The sequence below is a fragment of the Mobula birostris genome, chromosome 1, assembly GCF_030028105.1.
Source record: "Mobula birostris isolate sMobBir1 chromosome 1, sMobBir1.hap1, whole genome shotgun sequence".
In the NCBI taxonomy this organism is placed as follows: Eukaryota; Metazoa; Chordata; class Chondrichthyes; order Myliobatiformes; family Myliobatidae; genus Mobula; species Mobula birostris.
The window spans coordinates 205,147,462-205,161,503 of record NC_092370.1 but is presented as its reverse complement, the minus strand read 5'-3'; the positions used below and the strand labels follow the sequence as shown (position 1 = coordinate 205,161,503).

At 39.1% G+C, this 14,042-nt stretch overlaps 1 protein-coding gene across 4 annotated transcripts in view; it reads left to right on the top strand.

Moving 5' to 3' along the window:
* Nucleotides 1-3,593: 3,593 nt before the first annotated feature.
* The window catches only part of inf2 (inverted formin 2), an 86,775-nt gene continuing 76,326 nt past the window's right edge, over nt 3,594-14,042 (top strand). For 2 of the 4 annotated variants that reach the window (XM_072269624.1, XM_072269609.1), the window contains exon 1: nt 3,600-3,784. The gene's annotated coding sequence lies outside the window, so the exon portion shown is untranslated. Of the gene's footprint in view, nt 3,785-14,042 lie in introns of all 4 variants that reach the window. The other 2 variants (XM_072269631.1, XM_072269639.1) reach the window with 2 other exon arrangements.

Here is a 14,042-nt window from a genome sequence, read left to right as displayed (position 1 = left end):
CTCTTTTATATTTACCCCATCTCACCTTAACACCCTTTGTTACTAGACATTTTGACCCTAGGAAAATGAAACTTTTAATCTTATAAATGTCTTTCAGATCTCCCTTCAGCCTCCATCACTCCAGCTTGTCCAAACTCTCCTTAAAATAAATGCTATCTAATCCATGCATCATTCAGATAAAACTCTTCTGCACCATCTCCAAAGCCTCCACATCCCATATAAATTTGTTTGGCTTGGGTAAGTACAGCTTGATTTATTGTAGATGTTTATCTGCTTCCTAAAGGCAAATTGTCATTCTAATACATGATATGCTTACTTGGAAGTCCTCCTCCACTTTCAAAAGCAGCTGGCGTGAGTTCTGAAAGAACATGCACAACTCTGGTAAGAAACAATGGCAGAGTACAACTGAACAGGAGAAGACTATTTATTAAACATGTATGACATGCTTATGTTAACACATGGCAATGCAAAACAATAGCATTTAGGATATTGGCAAAGGCATTCCAGAACTTGAGAGATAAGCACTGTTCTAAGCTCACTGGTCACCTTATTGTATTTTGTCATTATGTGGTTTAATTATTAAGCTATACATATTAAGAGGAATAGAGTGGACAGCCAGTGCCTCTTCCCCAGGGCACCACTGCTCAATACAAGAGGACATGGCTTTAAGGTAAGGGGTGGGAAGTTCAAGGGGGATATTAAAGGAAGGTTTTTTTACTCAGTGGTTGGTGCGTGGAATGCACTGACTAAGTTACTGGTGGAGGCAGATACATTAGTGAAGTTTAAGAGACTAGACAGGTGTATGGAGGAATTTAAGGTGTGGGATTATATGGGAAGCGGGGTTTAAGGGTCGGCACAAAATTATGAGCCAAAGGGTCTGTAATGTGTTGTACTATTCTGTGTTATATTTTAAAAGCAACTTCTTTGTCTCCTCACCAAAGATTCGTGAACCCCTGACCACAACTACTTTGTTATTCAACTTTTGTACTATGCACATAATTTGTAGTAATTTTGTCTTGTACTCTACTGCTGCTGCAAAACAAATTTTACAAAATGTCAATGATAATAAACCCAATTCTGATTTTGATAGAGTAAGAAAGGTGAAAATATTAAATGTTTTCCTGATGAAACATTATCATAAGGACTTGAAATCAGTTAGAAGTTACTAACAAATTACAGATTATTTATAATTAAATGATAATGGACTGCATCAATGAACATTCAAAGACTAAAGTCATTTTGACCCCAATCTTCAAATTGTATTTTAAGTCTGCAGGTTGAGAGTTATGCTCTACTGCAGTAATATCATAACAGCTTAAAAACACATTGCTACAGATTACATGATGGGCATGGTCTCAAGCTTAACTGCTTAGGGATTTTCTTTAATGAAATAAATTCACCATAAGCTCAAACAACAGTGTGCCATTTCTCCTGAACTTGGAAAAATATGATATGGTTGACATACAGTAAATGCTCTTTGATTTCCTACCATAGAGCTTTTAGTGTCCAAAAATTCCTTTATTCATTCAATTCCAGGTAGTTTTACAGCCAAAGCAAAAAAATGCACCTCAGGGAGATACTGTTAGTTTATTTTTTTGCTAGGTAGAGTTGATGCTGTACTGAACCCTACTTCAGAGAATGCTCATAAGAGGTATGTGAGAAAAGGCTATACAGGATTTTCAACCCTTTCATGGAACTACCTTTTCAGTAAGGAAACTTCAAAGTTGACTAGTAATGAAAGCTCCAGATAGGAAGAATTTTTTAATTGTTTTTAATCCTTAGTGCAGCTTCATGTATAAGAGGACAAAGGATTTATTACCAGGTCCCTACAAATCTGTTTAAGTGGGGCCAATGAGTGGAACAAGCAATTAAAGTATAAATAAAAAGTCATTTCCCAGTCAGAATATTAATAATTTGATTTTTCTAAGCTAATCTTTCAAATAAATACTGAAAAAGCCTACTTTATCTCTGAACATTTCCAAATTAAGACAGATTTTAATATTTATCTTCCAAACTGTACCCCAAGACTAAATAAAAATGCCATTAACTGCCTGCCCCTCCACATGTCATGCTTGACACAAAATTATTTTCTAGAACAAGCCACAATTTTCTGGCTGATTCTCCACCTTTATTTCTTTCTATTGAACTATCAACTATAGTTCGAGGAGGGAGGAGAAGATGGCAGTGTGACGCAGTGTGCGTAGCCTCTCTGGTGAAATGACATCATATCTGTTAAATAGGGTACTGTGCACAATTCTGATTTGATGGAGACAGCTGTGAGCACAGAGGAACATCTGGAGTAACTTCTGAAATGCCTGGTTCACTGCTGCTGCTACTGTGCGATCAAGAATCGCTGGAGGGAAGGCCCCAAAATCCATGGCTTTGCCTGCTGCTGGCGACTGTGGCTGGGGTCGAAGTGTTCACCAGAGATAGTGCTCAGTGTCAGAGGGCTGGTTGGAGCTCGAAGTTTTTGGATGACTCAGTCGGACTGTGGTCGGGTATGGTAGGGAGAGTTTTCTTCCATCTCCTGTCTGTGTGAGATGTGGGACTTTCAAGAGACTTTGAACTTTTTTTTTTTACTGTGCTCACAGCCTCTTCATCAAGTTATAGTATTGCTTTGCACTGTTGTAACTATGTTATAATTATGTGGTTTTTGTCAGTTTTTCTGTCTGTCTGTCCTGTGATATCACACCGGAGGAATATTGTATTATTTCTTAATGCATGCATTACTAAATGACAATAAGAGGACTGCGTGTCCTCATAATCTAATCTAATTTCTGTAAGGATGAGAATTCAAGTGGTTTTGCAACTCAAAATCATCTTGGGAAAGAAATGGTAAGAGATAGAAAGCAAAAGGAAAGTAATGCATACAGGCAAACACCTGCATAGGTATCAACCATGTATTTGCATAGCAAAATCCTTATTTGTAGCTGACAGTGTCAGCCCTCTTAAAAACATATTTCTGTTTGCCCAGTTCTTCCAACATTCATAAAGAAGGTAATTGTTCAGCTCACACATCAGTAATCCCAACCTCTTCCTGCACATGGGCTGGGACACTTCTGCTAAATGACTTAGTTTTCAGCTGTTAAAGTATTTCTTTTCCTCAATATAAACACAAATCTGAACATGAATTAGTACTGTTCCCAGAAAGAGTGCTTTCTGTACTGAACAGAAATTATGCAGAGTCAGGAATGTGTTAATATTTGAAGTCCCCTGAATTCAACACATTTTGTGAAATACAACACATGAGTGCCGTGTGCTGCATTTGATTGCACTCAAGTATTAAAAATCCCTAAACAAATTTGTTGAATTTATCATTTCCAAGCCATTAATTGCAATGGTCATTCAATAATTATTTTATTAAGAAACCAGTAATCTTTCTGAAGATATAGCAAGTTTCTACACCATTCTACAGAGAAGCCAGGATATTGTTAAGAATGTCTTGTGCCCAAAGCTTAGAATGCATGTTTCTCCCAGATATGAAATCTGAGTCCGCAGACTGGCTTCTGACCAGTTTCAGAGGAATTCACAGCAGATGCTTATGGTGTAAGAAAACTCTAATCAATAGCACAGGGTGGAGGGGGGGAGGAGCATAGTGACTACACCCTGTATGAACAAGACTACTTGAAAAGGAGTACAGCTGTTGCTATATTTGCTGCTCAAACTAATTACCAATACTGCAAAAACAACAAAAGGAACTGATAGAAAAAAGCTAGGTGAAACTTAGTTTTAGTGACTCCTTAAAGAAGATCAAAATCTACATCTGTACAACTGAATTTTACTGGTAAGTAACTTAACTGTTATATTCTAATTCAGAGAAGTTTTAAAAGTAGTTTGGGATTTCTGCCTTGAAGCTCAAATGTATTTAAATGAAATATACATGAAATATGACAAATGTTCCCGTGCTAAGTTGATTGATACTTTGTTCTCGCCAGAGAAGCGTCACTATCTCAATATGCATCAATAATTTGCTTTACGGGGTGTGGGAATTTCTGTTTTGTATTCACATATAGCAGTTAGTTTCCAGGTAGTTCATTCCACATATGATCATAATATCAAACTTAGTTGTTCTGTGGCATAGAATCATATAAGTCCAGAAGCTGAATAAGCTTAATATTCTACTTAAAGGCTCTTATTTCTGACAGCATACCACACCCTATTCAATGAAGTGCCAAACTAGCTTATGTGTGTCTCCTTCCTAAATCAGAATTAATAATGCTGCAGAAATAGACAGTTTACTCAGAATCATTGAAGTTTGCTCATTACATTACAGGAAAAGAACTAAAGTAAACTTGCAAGGTTTAAAAGGAACATCATTGTACTGTACTCGGTGGATTACATAGTGAAAAAAATGGAGGTTTTTGTGACTCCACCCTAGACAAAGGAATTAATCATTAAAGTCACAGTGGATCTGGTATGACTAAGTGTTCCTACAGCTTTTGCCTACAGTCATCAAGCAGATAGATATGGTACAAATTTTAATTCAAAGATGTTAGTCACTGACAATTACAACTGCATTTATTTTTGTTGAGTCACTTCCTCTGTTTGACAGCAATGTCCAGTGACTTATTATTAAGCAGATAGATCTATTCTTAAATAACTCAGATCTTCCAAAGCAGCTTTCCTATGACTTGCTTATACGGGAGAAAGAATGGTTGTCAAACAACATCTCTGACACAAATTACTAAAGTTGGGACAGCAATAAACTTGTGGAGTGACCACAATACAGTCTGATTAACCCTGAGGGGAATAAGATAAATTGATGATACATCATACTTGGTCAAATTTTTGAACAACATTGAAGGAAGCCATTGGACTCACCCAGTCTATGTCAGCTCGCAGACCAATCCTGTTCTCCCATTTCTTTCCCTATAACCCATGACACTGAGAGAACAAAAAAGTTGGGGGGAAAAAGAAAATGTTCTCCTGCCCACTGCTGTGATAAAAGATATAATGCTGACATAGCAGTTCAATTACTGGATGTGCCACCTAAAAGTTTGGATTAAAAAGTCAGAGAGAGCTGTTCAGATCTCACTATGGCATACATAGATTTTCTTAAAAAAGACTTCTGACTGTAGTACTGTTAGTAGAACTTCATATCTCTAACAGCCCAGTTTCAATCTTAAACTCTGGTGTTGTGTATGATGAGTATGCACCTCCTTTCTGCCAATCTCTGGGTTTCCCAGGACAAGAACAGGTCCTTTGGCCCATGATGTTGTGTCATACTAAATAAGCTAACAATACTTAATAAAAGCAAGCATTACATACACATACTGTATCATCCTACCAATGGGTGTAGCCACTTTCAGGGAGCAATGCATTGGGACCTTGAGACCTCCAGCATCAACACCATTAAAAATCCTGCCATTAATTGTGTATTTTTCCTTTACATTTGATCTTCCAAAGTGCAACACCTCACACTTGTTCGGACTAAACACATTTCTTCCATTTCTCCACCTAATTCTGCTACTGATCTATGTCTTGCTGTATCTTTTGGTAACCTGTTTTGCTATCTATACTAAGGCATAGACAGTGGTGGGACTCTGTTGGTCAGAGATGGAATTACATATTTAGAAAGAGGTGACGTAGGGCCAGAGAATGTTGAATCTTTGTGGGTGGAGTGAAGAAATTGCAAGGGTAACAAAACATTATGGGAATCATATATAGGCCTCCAAATAATAGCCAAAATGTGGGGTTGATTATCTAAATGGGGAAAAGATTCAAACGCCAGAAGAGCAGAGGGCCAGAAGTCCTCGAGCAAGACTCCCAGAAGGTTAATTTACAGGTTGAGTCTGTGGTAAAGTAGGCAAATGCAACATTGGCCTTCCTTTCAAGTGGAATAGAATATAAAAACCTAGGAGATAATGCTGAGGCTTTATTAGAAACTGGTCAAGCCACACTTGGTGTATTGTCAACAGTTTTGGGCCCTAAATCTCAGAAAGGGTAGGGTGTGCTGTCATTGCAGAGAATCCAGAGGAGTTCACGATGATGATTCCAGGAATAAAGGTGTTAACATATGAGGAGTGTTTGGCAGCTTTGGGCCTGTACTCACTGGAATTTAGAAGAATGTAGGTGAATCTCATTCAAGCCTACCAAATGTTGAAAGAACTAGATGTGGAGAGGGTGTTTCCTATGGTGGGGGTGTCCAGAACTAGAGGGCACAGCCTCAAAATTGAGGGGCTACTTCTTAGAACAAAGGTCAGGAGGATTTTTTTAGCCAGAGTGTAGCGAATCTGTGGAATGCTCTGAAAAAGACTGCTGTGGAGGATAAGACCATGAGTATATTTAAAGCAAAAAATGACAGTTTCCTGATCGCTCAGGGCATCAAAGGTTATGGCAAGAAGGCAGATGTATGGGATTGATTGGGTTCCAGGATCAGCCATGATGGAATGGCAGAGCAGACTTGATAGGCTGAATGGCTTAATTCTGCTCCCATGTCTTAAGATATTATGGTCCATCCACAACACTACCAATCTCTGTGCCATCTGTAAACATACTCATCCACTCAACTTTCGGACTATCCTTGTGGTATTTAGTATTGTGCCTTTCTGAGGATTTACATAGATATTACTGTGTAGCCCTAATTGTTTAAAGCTATTGTGTAGTGCCTTTGGGACAATATCAGTTGTAAATATTAACTATTGGGACAATGTATACCCTGTTCATGTTTCATAGTCTTTCAATTTCCTCCTTTAACTCAGCATATTTCTGGTGTCTTTCATTTATTGATTTCTGTAAGTTTTGTCTGTTTGGAATGGCTATATCTACAAAGTAAGTTGTTCTTGCTTGTTTATCCTGTATTATTATATCCAGGCGATTATTATGGATTGTCCTATATGTAATAACAGATCGGCTGTAATATAATTTGTGGTATTCTGACTTTAAAACTGGATGAGGCTTGTATTTAGAGTAAGATATGATTTCTTTTATGAGTCTGTATTTTAAAGCAAGACTTTGGTGAATGGTATTTGCTGCTTGCATGTGCCTGTGTAAGTCATCAGATTAAGTTAAACTACTACAGGATCCTGTAATGTTTTGGGTTGTTTCTGGCTTTTCTTGGCATTTTCTACATTTATCATCCTGAATTTGCTGGTCTTTTATTATGTGTTTTTGATAATTTTTGTGTTAACCACCTGGTCTTGTATAGTCACAAAGAGCCCTTCGGTTTCTGGGAAGATGTCTCCAACTCTGAGCTAGGCATTCGATGCTTCCTTGTCAACATCTAGTCTGTTCAGATCATGGGGATGTCTTCCACGGAGGGTCATGCTCCTTCACCGCTTAACTTTTTCTTCAATAGTGATAACTTAATTTTTCTGAGTGTGCTGTCACATAAGTTTAGTGGTGTATACTTCTTATCAGAATTGCACACATTTGTGTGGAGTGCTGATTCCTGTTTTCATTGATGAAAATATATCCTTAGAAGTTTTACCTGACTGTTTTGTGTAGATTTTTAATGGCTGTTATTCCTCTTCCCACTTCTGTCCTAGGTAGTATTCCATTGTACATAATGTTTTCTGAAATTTGTTATTTCAGTTCTTATTTTTCTTTGTAAATCTTTCAAACTGGTGATTGTTATTATTATTTATGTTTTCTCAGCATCAAGCTGGTAAAACCTGAGGTACGGGCATAGCTAAGCACACTTATTTCTCAATTGCTACAAACCTTTGGACTTTTCTAGTGGTGTTTAATATTGTGGCTTTCTGAAGATTTACATAGATATTACTGTGTAGTGCTAATTGTTTAATGTTATTGTGTAGTGACTTTGAGATGACACCAGTTGTAGACATTACTACTGGGACAATGTATACCCTGTTCATGTTCCATAGTCTTTCAATTTCCTCTTTTGACTCTGCATATATCTGGTGTTCTTCACTTACTGATTTCTGTAAGTTTTGTCTGTTTGGAATGGCTACATCTATGAAGTAAGTTGCTCTTGCTTGTTTATCCTGCATTATTTTTATTACTAGTGTAACTCCGAGCACCAATGTAATTGACCCTTAAAAGGCGAAGCAAGCCATTCATTTGCAAAATTACTGCTATGATGAAATAGAGACAGAGAAGTTATGTACTGAATTTGTGACAAAGTTTCTCCCAATCTAGAGCTCCTTTCTACCTTACCTCACACCTGACTATGGCCTTGCTACTTCAAGAATCACCATCCCATACTCATTTCCTGTAGACCTTCTTGTCCAGTGGTCTCTGAAAGGTAGAGTTAATAAACAAAAACCCTTTAAGGAAGGAAGCCAACCAACAACAGTAGCTGGAGAAGTAGACATAGTGTTATTTAAAAAGTGCACTCATTATTTACCACAATCAATTTGCCTGTTAATTGCCCTGGAAATTTAGTCTATTTTCCAACTTTAAACTTTCTGACCCAGAAATGGAAGTGGTCATCAGAAATCAAGTTTCAAACAGAACTGAATGAACTCTAGGTGGTTCCTCTATATTCTAAAATATGGCCTAAGCAAGATGGGAATTTAAACTCATAACCCTTATTTCAAAGGTCAATGCTAGAATTTTGTAGGTGCTTACAATAACTGATTCTTTAACACACTAGGTTTTGAAACGGTTTCTTCTTTAAAAAAATTATATCAGAACTGACAATACAATCACAAAATAACAGTTATATAGCCTTTAACTTAGAAAAGTCCCAATGTTGTTAAGTCTCATAATAAGTAGTTCAGTGGACAAGTCTCCAAAATATTTTGGACTATTCATTTGAAGAATTCAGTTTCATTCCCATGACAGCAGCTGAGGAATTTACTTTCAAATAAACTGGAACAAGAAGCTAGCAGGAATGAAATAAATGAAATGGTGTCAAAAACTGGTTTATTGTTGTCTTTCAGGGAAGAAAACCTGCCATTGAAGGTGGTGCCAATTCTTTGGCTCAATTTGGTTGAATCTTGCATTCATTTCTTTCAGAGTTTCCAATAGATCAGCTTCTAGAATACTCAGATTATCACATAACTGCTCAATATTCTCTAATCTTCCATTTGTCTTGCTGGAATAAGGTTTTCTGCATTAAATAGAAGACAGAAAGTAGGGGTAAAAGTTGTCATTCTGGCTGGTGGCCCATGACCAGAGGTGTTCCACAAGTATTGGTGCTAGGACCACTGTTGTTTGAGATATATGAGCTGGAGGAAAACAAAGGTGGGGAGATTAACAAATTTCTAGACAGCAAGATTGGTCTAATTGTAGAGAGTATAAAGGACTGTCAGAGAATACAGTGAGATATGTATTTGTTATAGATATGGGTAGAGAATATGGAGTTTAATTTGAACACCTTAACATGTTGCACTTTGTGAGGTCAAATGAAAAGAGAAAGTTACAGATAATGGTCAGCCCCTTAACAGCATTAGGGCACAGAGGGATTTTGGAATCTAGCTCCATAGTTTATTGAAAGTGGCTGCACAAGTGGATAGAATGGGAAAGAATACATATGGAATGCTTGCCTTCATTGGAAAGGGTTTTGTGTTTATGAGTAAGGAAGTCACACTACAGCTATATAAAACTTCAATCAGTCAGCACTTGAAGCATTGTGTGCAATTCTGGTCACTCCATTATAGAAAGCGTATGGGGATAATGGATAGGATGCAGAAGCTCATTTGGATGCTGCCTGGCTATAAAACTTGGAAAACTTGGATTGCCCTCCTAGAGAGGAGGCTGATAGAGGTCTTTTAAATTATGAGAGTCATAACTTAATATTATGAGGGTCTATCTAAACCAAAAACCCTGGATCAACAGTTTGTGCGAGCAGCATTTACCATACAACACAGAGCTTATGTGGCCGGTAATCAGCAGGAGCTCAAGAAATGCATGTCCTCTGGTGTCTGGCATTTCTATCCTGGGAAAAAGATTCTGGCTACCATCTCTATATATTGAATGGAATTGCCTTTATTAATTACATCCTTCACACACATGAGGAGTAAAAATATTACATCTCCGTCTAAATGTGCAATGTGCAATTTATAGTTATTTATAAGAAATAGTATCAGGATAGTCAATATAACATAGAAATACAATTGTATCAGGGTGAATTAATCAGTCTGATGGCCTGGTGGAAGAAACTGTGCCAGGGCCTGTTGGTCCTGGCTTTTATGCTGGGGTACCGTTCCCTGGATGGTAGCAGCTGGAATTGTTTGTGGTTGTGGTGACTCGGGTCCCCAATGATCCTTTGGGCCCTTTTTACCTGTTCTTGTAAATATCCTGAATAGTGGGAAGTTCACATCTACAGATGCACTGGGCTGTCCGTACAACTCTCTGCAGAGCCCTGCGATTGGGGGAAGTACAGTTCCCATACCAGGCAGTGATGCAGCCAGTCAGGATGTTCTCAATTGTGACCCTGTAGAAAGTTCTTAGGATTTGGGGGCCCAGACCAAACTTCTTCAATCGTCTGAGGTGAAAAGAGGAGCTGTTGTGATTTTTTCACCACACAGCCAGTATGTACAGACCACGAGAGATCCTCGGTGATGTTTATGCTGAGGAACTTAAAGCTGTTCATCCTCTCAACCCCAGATCCCTTGATGTCTATAGGGGTTAGCCTATCTCCATTCCTTCTGTAATCCACAACCAGCTCCTTTGTTTTTGCAACATTAAGGGAGAGGTTGTTTTCTTGACACCACTGTCAGGGTGGTGACTTCTTCTCTGTAAACTGCCTTGTTATTACTTGAGATTAGGCTAATCAATGTAGTGTCATCAGCAGATTTAATTAGCAGATTGGAGCTGTGGGTGGCAACACAGTCATGGGTATACAGAGAGTAAAGGAGGGGGCTTAGGACACAGCCCTGAGGGGAACCTGTGTTGAGGGGCAGAGGTGAGGGAGCCCTCTCTTACCACCTGCTGGCAATCTGACAGGAAGACCAAGGTCTCTGAACTTCTTGTCGAGCCTGGAGGGAATTATCGTGTTGAATGCTAAACTGTAGTCCAAGAACAGCATTCTCACATAGGCATCAGTCTTCTCCAGATGTGCAAGGACGGTGTGTAGAGCTGTGGTTATTTTGTCAATTGGTTGTGTCAGTAGGCAAATTGTAGGGGTACATTGTGGGTGGTAGCAAGCTGCAGATGTAGTCCTTGACCAGCCTCTGAAAGCATTTGCCTATTATTGAGGTGAGTGTGACAGGACACCAGTTGCTCAGACACGTTACCTTGGTCTTTTTAGGCACAGGGACAATGGTGAACATTTTGAAGCAGGAGGGCACTCTACACTGGGAGATGCAGAGATTAAAAATGTCTGTAAGCACACCTACCAGTTGTGCCGCGCACATCCTGAGTACCCACCCTGGGATGCCGTCCAGTCCTGCAGCCTTACAGCTGTCCACTCATTGGAAACACCTGTGTACTTCAGCCTCTGAGATTACCAAAGTGCAGGGCATTTTGTGTGTGTTGCTTTGGATTTCCAGCATCTGCAGATTTTTTTGTGCTTAAAATTAAAGAGAATCCCAAGGCATTCTATATACACATCAAGGGCAAGAGCACAAGTAGGGAGTGGGGAAAGAAACATGTGTTAAAGGTAGAGGATGTGGTCCTAAATGAGTAGTTTGCATCAGTATTTAGCAAGAAGAACATGGAGGATAGAGAGATCAGTGTGGAGTGTGCTCATTTGCTAAGTCATTTCAAGATAAGGGAGGCAGCATTGGGTCTCTTAAAGAAAGTTAAGATGCATAGGTCCCCATGGTCTGATAGGATATGTCCCAAGTTATTGAGAGAATCAAGAGATAATATTACTGGGGCCTTGACTAATATCTCCCTGTCCACTCTAGCCACAGGTGAGGTCCCAGAGGACTGCAGAATAGCTAATTTGTTTCTTTATTCAAGAAGGGAACTAGGAGTAATCCTGGAAACTATAGACCTGCAAGTCTCACATCAGTGGTAGGGAAGTTACTGGAGAGGATTCTTGAGGATAGGACTTCCGAGCATTTGGAAAATCATGGTCCAATTAAGAACAGTCTGCATGGCTTTGTGCAAGGCAAGTTGTGTCTCACTAACTTGACTGAGTTTTTAAAGGAAGTATGAAGGTGATTAATGGAGCTGTGGATGTGGTCTACATAGATCTTAGTACGGCTTTTGACAAGGTTCCTCATGGAAGGCTCATCCAGAAGATGCATGGGATCCATGGTGAATTGCTGTTCGGATTCAGAACTGGCTTGCCCATAGAAGACAGATGTTATTGGTCAATCAAAGTTATTCTGGCTGGAGGTCAGTGACTAGTGGTGTTCCACTGGGACCTCTGCTGTTAGTGATGTGTATAAATGACCTGGATGAAAATGTAGTTAGATGGATAAGGAAGTTTTCAGATGACACAAAGATTGGTGGTGTTGCAGACAGTGCAGAAAACTGGCAAAGGACACAACAGGATATAGATCAGTTGCAGGTAAGGGCAGAGATATGGCAGATGGAGTTTAAACCGGGCAATGAAGAGTTTCACTTTGGGAGACCAGATGTAAAGAGAACTTACAATTTGTATGGTATTTCCCTTAACAGTGTTGATATGCAGAGATCTCGGGGTCTAAGTCCGTTCCTCCCTGAAACTGGGTTAATAGGGTTAACTGGGTTAATGAAGGCATATAGCATGCTTGTCTTTATTAGTTGAAGAATTACAGTAAGTTCAAAAGTCAGAAAATTATGTTGCAAACACAACTCTGGTTAGGCTGCATCTGGAGTATTGCATTCAGTTCTGGTCACCCCATTATAGGATGGATGTTGAGGCTTTGGAGAGGGTGCAGAAGAGTTTTACCAGTATGTTGCGTGGTTTAGAGAGTATGTGCTATAAGGAAATTTTGGACAAACTTGGGTTGCTTTATCCAGAGTGACAGAGATCTGACATTTATAAGTTCATGAGAGGTATAAACAGAATACAGGCAGTATCTTGTTCCAGGGTTGTAACGTCTAATACCGGAGGGCATGCATGTAATGTGAGAAGGGCAAGTTCAATGGACGTGTGCAGGATAAATGTTTTTTTTTGAGCAGAGAGTAACATGGAATGCGCTGCCTGGAGTGCTGGTGAGATGAATATGATAGAGGAGTTTAAGTCTCCTAGATAGGCTAATGAGTCTGCTAGAAATGGAACGATAAATTTCAAAGTAAATTTATTATTGATGTATGAATATGTCACTATATACTAGCTTGAGATTCATTTTCTTGCAGGCATTTATAGTAGAACTTAGAAATGCAATAGAATCAATGAAAAATTATGCACAAAGACAATGTACAAAAAAGCCAAATAGTGCAGATAGATAGATAAAAGAATACTTAATTGATTAATTAATACTGATGACATGAGTTATAGAGTCCTTGAAAGTGTCTCCATAGATTGTGGAATCAGGTCAGAGTTGGGGAGAATCAAATTATCAATGTTGGTTCAAAAGCCTGATGGTTGAAGGGTAATAACTGTCACTGAACCTGGTGGTGTGGGACCTAAAGCTCCTGTACCTCCTTTCCAATGGCAGCAGAGAGATGAGATCTTGGCCTGGGTGGTGAGAATCCTTGATCACAGGTGCTATTTTCTTGTGGCAGCGTTCCTTGTAGATGTGCTCAGTGGAGAGCAGGGCTTTGCCTCTAATGAACTGGGCAGTATTCCACTACTTTTTGGAGGCTTTTCCATTCATGGGTGTTTGTGTTTCCATACCAGGCCGTGATGCAACCAGTTGGGATACTCAACTACATAAGTTTATAAATGTCTTATATGACACGTTGAATCTATGCAAACTTCTAAGACAGTGGAAGTGATGTCGTATCTTCTTTGTGATGGCACTTATGTGCTGCTCCTAGGACAGATTCCCTGATATGATAACCCCAAGGAATTTAAGATTACCTCTTCACCTCCAATTTCCTAATGAGGACTGGCTCATGGACCTTTGGTTTCTTCTTCCTGATTGTGTAGAATGAAGGGATTAGGTTAGTTGAACATTAGATCACTAACTTAATATGTTTGACACAACATTGTAGGACTGAAAGGACTGCTCCTTTGCTGTACTATTTCATGTTCGATCCTTCCTATACTGAGGTGACCAGAATCCAATTCAATTACCCTTAAGTGCAGCCTA